The 13,420-nt window shown below is 40.0% G+C and overlaps 1 long non-coding RNA gene across 2 annotated transcripts; it reads right to left on the bottom strand.

The window, feature by feature from the left end:
- Positions 1 to 5,659: 5,659 nt before the first annotated feature.
- Positions 5,660 to 12,364, bottom strand: LOC306918195. 2 transcript variants are annotated; one of them, XR_013789298.1, is made up of 3 exons: positions 12,319 to 12,364; positions 8,245 to 8,381; positions 5,660 to 6,147 (listed from the first exon to the last, which is right to left on the bottom strand). It is a non-coding gene; the product is annotated as an uncharacterized lncRNA (long non-coding RNA). The 2 variants fall into 2 exon arrangements; XR_013789299.1 differs by lacking the exon at positions 12,319 to 12,364 and adding an exon at positions 11,245 to 11,342.
- Positions 12,365 to 13,420: the final 1,056 nt, after the last annotated feature.

Below are 13,420 nucleotides of genomic sequence, written 5' to 3' on the forward strand. Positions count from 1 at the left end.
TAGCACATGGGTTCCCAAAGTGGGGTCCGGGGACCCCCAGCGATCCTTGAGGGAGTTCCAGGGGGTCCCCAGCTAAATTATAGTTAGGAACCAAATGGACCCTTATGGGTATGTAACTCTGAGAGTGTACAAATAGAACCAACGGGTCCATTTGGTTCCATTTGAACCGAGTTAAATTACCGACAGAGGCCAAACACATACCTCTACTGCACCCTATAAGCATGTGGTCCGAGACCATGGACTATAGCCTGTCACTTTTCCGTGATTTTCACCTTTTTTTCAAATCCTCCGTAATCGTGAAAAATGGCATCCTATAGCATGGATACACTAGCAATGCTAGTGTATCCATATATATTTATCAGTATAGGCTGCTTATTATGAGTTTCCTTGGACATGTTACTGTTTGGCAATTGTCCTCCACAGAAGATGTCCGTCGTGGGCCACTGTCCTGTGGGTGTGACGTAGGCCTGATCATCCGACTCTCCCCATTGGCCAGGCGGTCACGTGACTTTGCTGTCTTCCTGGAGTGTGGGCTTTATAACCACAGTCTGTGGCAACAGCTCTTCGAGTAGCAACGCAGCTCTCCCTGCAGCCGATGCCATACTCTGTTAAGCCACTTGTCATTAGTTTGTGTTTCTGTTCTGCTTTGTTTGTGCCTGTGAGAGAGGACGTCTGTTTGGTAGGTGTAAGTTGTAGTTTTTGTCCCTGTATGCTTGTTAGGGTCAGATGTCCGAACTCTGGTCTTTTGTAAGTAACTATATTTACATATGCAAAGCCTTTGTTAATATTCTGATACCCAATATTCTGAGCCTTTGTAGATATATATTTCATTCATTTTGAGCCATTACATATATATCTATTTATTCTGTCATGAGCAAGTCTGTAAATAGCTTTTTATTAAATAATTTTACATAAGTGACATCAGTTTCGTCCTTCCAACTATTATGGGCCAAGTTTGCCCCTAGACCAAGAGTGGTCCGTAATACGGTCCGAGACCATGGACTATAGCCTGTCGCTTTTCCGTGATTTTCACCTTTTTTTCAAATCCTCCGAAATGGTGAAAAATTGGCATGCTATAGCATGTGGTCCGAGACCATGGACTATAGCCTGTCGCTTTTCCGTGATTTTCACCTTTTATTCAAATCCTCCAGAATCATGAAAAATTGCACCCTATAGAGCGTCGCAGTCCCGTCCCCTACCAGGGCCCAGGAAATGATTCTCCGTTCATTTTCCTCATGGACATTTCAGAAAGTATTTATATAAAGATGTTTACGCCGCGGACAAAGCCAACTCTTGTCGTGACAAATCATGACAACAAACACAATTTTTTGGGCCGAACAAATAATTAGAAAGAAGAAAAAAACGGCAGGTTACAACACTTTTTGTGTTGTTTTTCTTCTTTGTAATTATTTGTTTGGTCCAAAATATTGTTTGTTGTCATGAGTTGTCACGACTCGAGTTGGCTTTGTCCGCGGCGTAACCGTCTTTAAATAAATACCTTTTGAAATGTCTATGGGAAAAATACATTGGGAATCATTTCCTGGGCCTGGCGTCGTCATGAAAGGGGGTGGGACTGCGACGCTCTATAGCATGCAGTCCGAGACCATGGACTATAGCCTGTTGCTTTTCCTTGATTTTCACCTTTTTTTTTTAAATCCTCTGAAATCGTGAAAAAAGGCACACTATAGCATGTGGTCCGAGACCATGGACTATATATAGTCTGTCGCTTTTTCGTGATTTTCACCTTTTTTTCAAATCCTCCGAAATCGTGAAAAAATGGCACCCTATAGCATGCAGTCCAAGACCATGGACTATAGCCTGTCGCTTTTCCGTGATTTTCACCTTTTTTTCAAATCCTCCGAAATCGTGAAAAATGGCACCCTATAGCATGCAGTCCGAGACCATGGACTATAGCCTGTCGCTTTTCCGTGATTTTCATCTTTTATTCAAATCCTCCAGAATCATGAAAAATTGCACCCTATAGAGCGTCGCAGTCCCGCCCCCTACCAGGGCCCAGGAAATGATTCTCCGTTCATTTTCCTCATGGACATTTCAGAAAGTATTTATATAAAGATGTTTACGTCGCGGACAAAGCCAACTCTTGTCGTGACAAATCATGACAACAAACACAATTTTTTGGGCCGAACAAATAATTAGAAAGAAGAAAAAAACGCTTTTTGTGTTACATTTACAATTTACAATGTAGTCATTTATCAGACGCTCTTAATCCAGAGTGATTTACATTAAGCAAGAACAAAAATCATGGCGATACATCACATACATAAAAAGTAGTTATCATGTAACATGCGTAAGCTAAGAACGTAACAGTGGAATCTCTATATAATGAAACTACATACTAAATGGTGCATTTATATAGCGGCTTTATCCAAGGCGCTTTACATAGATTGTGCATTACATTTACCCATTCACACACCGATTGCGGTGGAAGCCATGCAAGGTACCAACCAGCACATCGGGAGCAATTTTGGGTTCAGTGTCTTGCCCAAGGACACTTCGACATGTAGACAGGAGGAGCCGGGATTCGAATGGCCGACCCATGGATCATTGGACGACCTGCTCTACCTCTTGAGCCACAGTCGCCCCTATAGTGATGTATTATTACTATACATATACTATAGATCTTGTCGATATAGACGTAAATTATTTAGTGATGTATTATTACTATAGCCATGTAATCTTTGCACGAGTGTATGGAATAGATGTTTATATATGGCAGGATTAGCCTAAATTGCACTCATTTAGGGGAAATGAGTGCTAACAAGTCTATTGGTACCAGTTACTACACATGTTTAAGCAAACAAGCATCAATCTATTTGATTCCCACAGAAGAGTAGTTAAGGCCTTGACACATTGTCAGGACCGGGATTCGAACCCAGGACCTTCTGCTTTCCAGGCAGCCTCTCTACCCATTCAGCTGCCTCTTCTCATCAACACAATGATTCTAAAACATCTTCATGTCAAGGACACCCAAATGAATAATAGGTATTTGGCCACAGACCCCCATCTATGATTCAGATAGAAGAGCCTTGTCTGGGTTTGAACCCACAACCTGAGGATCATGTACACAGTGTCTTAACAGAGGGAGCCACCAAGTTCTCTCTAATCATCCACACTTTTAGGGTGTTCTTTGGGTGTCACTCTTTAAAACATGTGTTGGGCAGAAAGACATGAGCTGGACTTGAACCCATGACCTGTGGCTCACATACACAGCAGTTTAACCCAGAGAGCCACCATGCTCCTCCTCTGCTTTGCATCTTTTTCCAGTGTTCTTCTCAAAAACATGCTCCAGCGTGAAAGAAGAATGAGCTCAGCTGGGTTTGAACTCACAACCTCTGGCTCACATAGACATTGTCTTAACACTGGGAGCCACAGAGCTCTCTTTGATTCAGCTCTCTGAGATTCCTCATAGTTTTGCTTCTGTTTTAGGTTGTTCTTCTGGTTGTCACTTCAAATGGGGCCTTGGGATCATATACAGAGCATCTTAACAGTGTTTGCTGTTCCATCTCATGTGTCTTTGATGCTTTTAAGTGTTATCATGGATGTTAGTCAGATAATACAGAGGAGAAACCATGACAGAACACAGAGAGCCCGGTAGCTCAGTGTGTTACATGGCTGAACACATGATCCAGACGTTGTGGGTTCAAATCCCGCTCTGCTCTTTGCTCTGAAACTTTACTTTGAAGAACGAAGAAGATATAAGCGCCCGGAAATCTCACTCAGACAGGAGAACGCTGTGGTGGCGCAATGGTTAGAGACCCTACCTGCACCAGCGGAAAGACTCTACCTGCTCCATCACTCGCGAGTTCTCCTACCGGTTGATAAGTCATGGACCATGTATGGGCCCGGGACCATGTATGGGAGTGGGCGGTGGTGCCCCCCGGTGGTCTAGGACAATAAAACAAGGTGGTTATGAAAATAAAATCCAGATCTGGCTGAAATCTTAATACAAGGAGAGAGAGAGAGACAGGAAGTGGTGTGACTAGAGAGAGGAAGTGAGAGAGAGGAAGGGGGTGTGGATAGAGAGGAAGGGGTGTGACTACAGAGAGGAAGTGAGAGAGAGGAAGGGGGTGTGGCTAGAGAAAGGAAATGAGAGAGAGGAAGTGAGAGAGAGGAAGGGGGTGTGGCTAGAGAAAGGAAATGAGAGAGAGGAAGTGAGAGAGAGGAAGGGGGTGTGACTAGAGAGAGGAAGGGGGTGTGGCTAGAGAAAGGAAGTGAGAGAGAGAAAGGGGTGTGGCAGAGAGGAAGGGGGTGTGGCTAGAGAAAGGAAATGAGAGAGAGGAAATGAGAGAGAGGAAGGGGGTGTGACTAGAGAGAGGAAGGGGGTGTGGCTAGAGAAAGGAGTGTGGCAGAGAGAAAGGGGGTGTGGCTAGAGACAGGAAGTGGTGTGACTAAAGAAAGGAAGTGAGAGAGAGGAAGTGGGTGTGGATAGAGAGGAAGGGGTGTGACTACAGAGAGGAAGTGAGAGAGAGGAAATGAGAGAGAGGAAGGGGGTGTGACTAGAGAGAGGAAGGGGGTGTGGCTAGAGAAAGGAGTGTGGCAGAGAGAAAGGGGGTGTGGCTAGAGACAGGAAGTGGTGTGACTAAAGAAAGGAAGTGAGAGAGAGGAAGTGGGTGTGGATAGAGAGGAAGGGGTGTGACTACAGAGAGGAAGTGAGAGAGAGGAAGGGGGTGTGGCTAGAGAGAGAGAGAGAGAGAGAGAGGGGGGGGTGTGACTAGAGAAAGGAAGTTAGAGAGAGGAAGTGGGTGTGACTACAGAGAGGAAGTGGGTGTGGATAGAGAGGAAGGGGTGTGACTACAGAGAGGAAGTGAGAGAGAGAGAGGGGTGTGGCTAGAGACAGGAAGTGGTGTGACTAGAGAAAGGAAGTGAGAGAGGAAGTGGGTGTGGATAGAGAGGAAGGGGTGTGACTACAGAGAGGAAGTGGGTGTGGATAGAGAGGAAGGGGTGTGACTACAGAGAGGAAGTGAGAGAGAGGAAGGGGGCGTGACTAGAGAGGAAGGGGGTGTGGCTAGAGAAAGGAGTGTGGCAGAGAGGAAGGGGGTGTGGCTAGAGACAGGAAGTGGTGTGACTAGAGAAAGGAAGTGAGAGAGAGGAAGTGAGAGAGAGGAAGTGGGTGTGACTACAGAGAGGAAGTGAGAGAGAGGAAGGGGGTGTGGCTAGAGAAAGGGAATGAGAGAGAGGGGACACTAGAGAAGGAAGAAAGAAACTAGAGAGAGAAGAAAGACACTAGAGAAGGGAGAGAGAAGAGAGAAACTAGAGAGAGAAGAAAGAAACTAGAGAAGACACTAGAGAGAGAAAATAGAGAAGGAAGAGAGAAACTAGAAAAGAAAGAAACTAGAGAAGACACTAGAGAAGAAAGACAGAAACTAGAGAAGGAAGAGAGAAACTAGAGAACGAAAAGAGAGAAACTAGAGAGAGAAGAAAGAAACTAGAGAAGAACGAAAAGAGAGAAAATAGAGAAGGAAGAGAGAAACTAGAGAAGACACTAGAGGGAGAAGAAAGACACTAACATTGTTTCATAGAAAGTGTGTTTCATAGGAAGTGAGTTTCATAGTAAGTTAGAAATATGTGTGTTTCATAGGAAGTTTCTCTCATAGAAAGTGAGTTTCATCGTAAGTTAGAAATATGTGTGTCACAGTCATCAAGTAGACAGGGTTTTTGTATTTTTTATACAGATTTACAGTTCAGCAAAAACAGTTAAATAGTACTTAAAGTGTATCCTTATACCTGGGTGACATGTTTTTACATTTTTGTATGCATAGCTTATCTCAACACATAACTTTTATTCCAGGGATAAACTAGCATATCACAAGATCTACCATCAGTGTAGTATCCTTCATGATTTTTTAAATCCTCGAATAAAAAATTAACTTTCCCTGCATTCCGTATGACCTATCCGATTAAAACACACCACACGCAGAATAGTCCGTATATCGTTCAGCAGCTTCCAAAGTCCACCCCAAATTTAATTCACATGGTGGTTTAGGCAATTCCATCCGTAGGGGGGCGCTTATTGCAAAAACATGCTTTTTGGTATAAATCCACTGTTTGCAACAGCGAGACACTGTACATAATTTGGGTAAATAAACATAATTTGGGTAAAGCCCTTCAGGTACTCTTCTCGATCCACTGCTGGTGTAGAGGTGTCCTCATGATGCATCAGGCAACCCAGAAAAAAATAAATAAAAGCAAAAGATTTAGTTACATAGACATAACAATTAACATCCCTAGCTGGAATACTGTAATTGTGAAAAAAAAACATAGCAGTGGACTTAGGCATAATGCAGTTGTGTCTAGGTCTCCCTGTCGACTAATCCAATAGTTATGAAATAATCACTAAGAAAATGAGCTATTGCAGCCATAGTTTGGCTTAATGTTCTCTCCCGTGTCACTGACAGAGTCACTATGTCGTGAAGTCCTTCAGGACCTCCAGAACTTTGAGTAGAACTCAGCTGTATGACACCTTCTTCCAGCTGCCGCCAGCACTATGAGTAGAACTTCCACTGTATGACACGATAAGTCGATGACCGTGGCGCCGCCAGCACTATGAGTAAAACTTCCACTGTATGACAACTTGGTGCGGTACCTTGGTACTACACGGCACAGTGACTCTGTCAGTGACACGGACAGAACATTGGAGCAAAACTAGGTCTGCAATAGCTCATTTTCTTAGTGATTATTCCATAACTATTGGATTAGTAGACAAGGAGTCCTGTGCCCGGCCTCGACACTAACTACATTATGCCAGCTGTAGACTCTGTCCACTGCTATGTGGTTCACAACTACATTATGCCAGCTATAGACTCTGTCCACTGCTATGTGGTTCACAATTACATTATGCCAGCTGTAGACTCTGTCCACTGCTATGTGGTTCACAACTACATTATGCCAGCTATAGACTCTGTCCACTGCTATGTGGTTCACAATTACATTATGCCAGCTGTAGACTCTGTCCACTGCTATGTGGTTAGAACTCAGCTGTATGGCACCTTCAGGACTTTGGTAATTTACAGTATATATATATATGGTTAAATTATTACCCTCAGGCAGGGTCTGGTGTTTTCCACTGAGGTCAAACACAAAGGTCATGGGTCACAAAGCGAAGCACACAGTTATATTTATAATCCATTCATTTCAACAGTAGAATAATGAGCTGTGTGGCTGTGTGGCCCGGTTGAAAAAAATAGTAGTAGTAGTATTGTCTCAGTTAACTAGGATCACAGGTAAACCAATAACAACATCGGCCTAACATTATAATGGTGTGTAAAACAGAAAATTCACCACGGACAAGACCAAGTCTTGCCATGGACACATTTGTCCGTGTACGGACATATTAATGACCTCTTAAACATTTAGAAAATACACATTAAAATAAATCCAACACAACTTTCAAACATGTCTGTGGAATCTATGAAATATATGCAGAAGTTTGATCTGCGACACAATTGTATCAGTACATTGAAATGCCAGATAACCAATGAACAATGAATGTTCAAGTAGCAAGATATCTAAATTAGATTTTTAACATAATCCATTCATCATGTCATTCATCCCCAATGCATGTCTTTTGAAGATTAGTCATATCACATGTGGCAGCCAAGTCTATGGACCTTTTAATGTTTGTTTAGAGCACTAATACGTAAATCATTTGCCAGCCAAGTCTATGAACTTTAATGTTAGGGTTAGGGTTAGGTCTTTAAATAAATACTTTTTGAAATGTCTATGGGAAAAATGCATTGTGATTCATTTCCTGGGCCTGGCGTCGTCATGAAAGGGGGCGGGACTCTGACACTCTATAGCCAGCTCCTCCATAGCACCCCCAGTCACAATTTAACCCTAACCCTAACCCTTAACCCTAACCCTAGTTCCAAATCATCATTTAGCTGGAACTCCCACAAGTACCCCCTGGGGGTCCCCGGACCCCACTTTGGGAACCACTGCGACAAAGTATAAAATAAGCATCAAAAGATGACATAAAAAAAAGAATATACAAGGTTTCTAACTGACAGTTGTTCCTTTTATAGCACTCTACAGTGTATGTTTACGCATAGTTTCATTATATAGATATTCCACTGTTAGGTTCTTAGCTTACGTATGATTCTTGACGACTTGATGTATTTATGTATTAGCATGTTTTAGTTTGTACGTAGGTGTGTGTGTGTGTGTGTGTGTGTGTGTGTGTGTGTGTGTGTGTGTGTGTGTGTGTGTGTGAGTGTGGCCTCTTACCGTCTGCGGTTGGGTTTCCCAGGATGGTGGTGACCTCCTTGTTGGTGGGGTTCTGGCCCAGCTGCCCAGAGCACTACAGATATCGGCCACCAGGTTCTCACCAGCTCTGTCAAAGAGACCGAACGCCTCCTTGAAGTCTGGACACAAACAAGACAAGACACACACACAAAGACACACACACACACCTTTGAATGCGGCGAAACGGAATTCAACATCGAGAGAGTAAATCTATAACCGCGTACATCTTGTGTCATATATTAAATTATACATGCATTTATTGTACAGTATACATGTACTGTGTACTGTACTATTTATGCCATGAGTCATGACTGTCACTCCATCAACTTTCCCTGACTGAAGTGAGAAACATAATTAAATAAACTAGCGCCACGCCAAAAAAAGAATACAAATACAAACAAAAATTTAAACAAGCCCTCTAAATCCTGACCTAAGCTTTCTGAAAAACCTATATTTATGGCTTATATTACACTTATTACACTATTACACTTATTACACTATTACACTGTTGCACGATTACACTGTTGCACTTATTACACTTATTACACTATTACACTGTTGCACTATTACACTGTTGCACTTATTACACTGTTGCACGTATTACACTATTGCACTTATTACACTATTACACTACTATACTATTACACAATTAACACTATTACATGTATTGCACTTACACTATTACACCATTACACTATTACACTTAATACACTATTACATGTATTGCACTTACACTATTACACCATTACACTATTACACTTAATACACTATTACACTTATTAGTTATTACACTAATTGCACTTATCAGGTTGAGGGACTGAGTGAACATAGAGCTTTGGATAACATATATATATGTAGGGAACATTGAGGGAACACAGGGCTGAGGGAACATAGGATAACTTAAATAATATGTCATAAAATAAATACTACTACTTTTTTGTATCATTGCTCTCATGGCTTTGTCACTGTTAGAGCTCCAAAAACCTGTTCTAGGTCCTTATTTAGATCAGTTATTATTAAACAACCAAACTCGTATCTTAGTTAAAAGAAGTGAGGTAAAGTTAACAGAAGTTTTTAAATAAATGTAGTGGAGTAAAAGTACAATATTTGCCTCTTCTATTGGAGTAAGTATTGGAAATGGGAAATACTCAAGTAAAGTACAAATACCTCAACATTATTGTACTTAAGTAGGCCTACAGTACGTAAATGTACTTAGTTACTTTGCACCAGTGGTTTCAAGGCCCATTATTTATTCTACATTTGAGCCCAAATGGATCTGATGAAATGTAGCCTCTCCCAAAATGTAGAATATTTCTGGTGTCATTGTTGGATAAGATTTTGTCCACAATTCCATGCTGTATTATGTATTAATGTTGGCACCACAGGAGAGATACAGAGAGTAAGGCTGTATTATGTATTAATGTTGGTACCACAGGAGAGATACAGAGAGTATTATGTATTATGTATTAATGTTGGTACCACAGGAGAGATACAGAGAGTATTATGTATTATGTATTAATGTTGGTACCACAGGAGAGATACAGAGAGTAAGGCAAACGTTGATCAAAATAACAATTCTTCTACATTCTCTAATTGTGTAGACTTAGTATAAATTAACTGATGCAGGAGAGGAGAGTGTGAAATGAAACCAAATGGACCCACAAGCGTTCATTTTCTTTAATGTCCATTTGGCGGGGACCACCTGGAACCCCCTGAAGGACCACTGAATAAATACCCCTGCTTTACACCACTGACTACAACACACCATTAGTGTCTTAAAAGGATCCCTGGCTAAAGACAAATATGCCTTAAAACAGTATACTTGCCCCTCTACAGTATAACTAAAATTACAAAATAAAAACACTTTCATAAAAAGAAAATGTTTCACTCAATAGGAACTACTCCTGTCGGAAGTTGATGTCATATATAATATGTGTATATATAGAATGATGTCATATGCCTATGGAATGTATGGAATGCACATGCTAATAAAAAGTATATAAAATATTGCTTTGCTCATATTAACCTTAGGAAGTATTAAATTGTTTTTATTAGCATATGCATTCCATACATTCCATAGGACTAGACCATTATGGACATATGACATCATCAACTTGCGATAGGAGCAGTTCCTATTGAGTGAAAGATTCTCTATTTAAGAAAGTGTTTTTATTTTAGTTGTAGAGCAGGGCAAGAATAATGTTTTAAGGCATATTTGTCTTATTAGCCAGGGATCCTTTTAAGACACTCAAACAAGTGTTGTTCATGTCAACAAAATAAGCAGAATGACCCTTTAATGTTTTGCCATGCTGTTGCCTCAGTAACCAAGGCTAGCTAGCTTAAGTAAGTAAGTAAGTACATTTTATTTGTAAAGCACCTTTCAAGACAAAGTCCCAAGGTGCTGAACAGAACACAGAACAAGCAATCAACAATAAAGCAATAAACAAGGCAAAATCTCAAAACATAGGCATGTAAGATAGTAAAATAGAGTCAGAATCACAGAAAGTATGTAAATGCTTAAGTAGTTAGCATCTTGGTTAGCGTCAAACTTCTTCATAAACATCACTACAATGTTACAGTGTTGCACTAAAGTATGATTAAAACACCAAGACAATATTCTCTGGCATGGTTTTTATCAAGTATCTGGACTCAAACAAGCAAATGAAGTATGTTATGACATGGTTAGCATTAGCAACAGGCTTTGGGCCTAGTGTGGATTCACAACATTAAACTTGACTGAATTCTCTTTGCTTCAGGATCACAGTCTGGACTCCAATATAAGATAATAATAATAATATAATGGCTCATTAGCTGTTATGAATGATGTAATAATAATATAATGGCTCATTAGCTGTTATGAATGATGTAATAATAATAATAATATAATGGCTCATTAGCTGTTATGAATGATGTAATAATAATAATAATAATATAATGGCTCATTAGCTGTTATGAATGATGGAAATGTGTGTTTTTTCATACCAGTTAGTTAACAGCTTGTTCTCTCAGCAACCATCAATGACCTGGAAGGAAGTGAAGCTTACAGAACAGGAAGCAGTTTCTCAATATATATAGTGTAGGGCGCCCTCTGGTGGGAACAACATGCAACAACACCTATAATTATTTTAAACATTTGAAAACTTGTGAAATGGGACGTTCTGAATACTGGAATGATGTCATATGCCTATGGAATGTATGGAATGCACATGCTAATAAAAAGTATATAAAATATTGCTTTGCTCATATTAACCTTAGGAAGTATTACATTGTTTTTATTATGCATTCCATACATTCCATAGGACTAGACCATTATGGACATATGACATCATCAACTTGCGATAGGAGCAGTTCCTATTGAGTGAAAGATTCTCTATTTAAGAAAGTGTTTTTATTTTAGTTGTAGAGCAGGGCAAGAATAATGTTTTAAGGCATATTTGTCTTATTAGCCAGGGATCCTTTTAAGACACTCAAACAAGTGTTGTTCATGTCAACAAAATAAGCAGAATGACCCTTTAATGTTTTGCCATGCTGTTGCCTCAGTAACCAAGGCTAGCTAGCTTAAGTAAGTAAGTAAGTACATTTTATTTGTAAAGCAAAGTCACAAGGTGCTGAAAAGAACACAGAACAAGCAATCAACAATAAAGCAATAAACAAGGCAAAATCTCAAAACATAGGCATGTAAGATAGTAAAATAGAGGCAGAATCACAAAAACAAAGTATGTAAATGCTTAAGTAGTTAGCATCTTGGTTAGCATCAAACTTCTTCATAAACATCACTACAATGTTACAGTGTTGCACCAAAGTATGATTAAAACACCAAGACAATATTCTCTGGCGTGGTTTTTGTATCTGGACTCAAACAAGCAAATTAAGTATGTTATGACATGGTTAGCATTAGCAACAGGCTTTGGGCCTAGTGTGGATTCACAACATTAAACTTGACTGAATTATCTTTGCTTCAGGATCACAGTCTGGACTCCAATAAGAGATCATCAGCTCTTATGTATTATGGAAACAATCAACAATAAATGACAAGTCTGTGCCTTTTTTTCATACCACTTAGTTGTTCACAGCTTGTTCTGACAGCCACCAGGCATCAAATCAAGTGCAGTTTACAGAACAGGAAGCAGTTTCCGATTATATCCACCTTTTTTCCCAGCCAAGGTACTGGGGCTCCTTCTTTGCTTCCTTCAGGCAGTGTTGCCATGTCTGCTTATTATAAGCAACCTTTGACTTGTTTTTTCTGTAAAGTAGCTTGTAAATAAATCATTGATAGTTGCTGGTTGATGTTTTTTGGGCTTGATTCTAAAGTGTACAGTAGTTGCTAATTTGGGCTTGCTTCCTAATGTTGTTTAAACCAGTGGTTCCCACATTTCTTCACGTCAAGGAACCCCAGATTAATATGTGATTGTCCACAGACATCTATCGGAAAAGATTGTGCCTTTTTTATTAAAATGTTTAACAAATATTCAAAATATTTTGATTTATTCTCAATGTGTTTTTAAATAACAGATGTACAACCTCACAATGTGTTGCTGTGAGCTTGTAGATCAGCTATTTTCATTGCACTTGTTTCTCTTGTAAAACTGGCAACACAGCAAGAGAAAGGAGAGAGAGATGTGAACATATCAGAGAAATAAAATGGCAAATGTCATGATTCAGCCCCGCCCCCATCAACAAAGACAGTTATGGATTTATATTATTAAGCATTGGAACACACTAGTGGAACACACTAATTAATACATTTTTTTTTATATAATATAATATAATAATTCTTCTTTACCACTTGCACCACAGCAATCCTATTCTGTGGGAACATTCACCAAAAGCAGCTGATCTACAAGCTCACAAGCTGTCATGATGAGGTTGTGCAGCCTATATATTTTGGTTCTTTTATTTTGTATATAGTGCTTAAATTAGTCCTTTAATGCAGACCGATTAAAACAAGGCAACATAAACCCATAATAATTGAATAAGTGTAGCAAAAATCATTGGTTTGTGATCAGATTGACTGCTTAATGAACAGTAAAGACATCAGGATTAGGTTAAACCTGGCTGTTAGCCTGGTCCGGAGCAGGCTAAATCCACAGCATTAGTTTCCATGGTAACTAGTGTGGCATTGCTTTCATGAAACCGGTTAATCGCTGATCCAGGATAT

This window comes from Electrona antarctica (genome assembly GCF_951216825.1).
Source record: "Electrona antarctica genome assembly, contig: scaffold_148, whole genome shotgun sequence".
Classification (NCBI taxonomy): domain Eukaryota; kingdom Metazoa; phylum Chordata; class Actinopteri; order Myctophiformes; family Myctophidae; genus Electrona; species Electrona antarctica.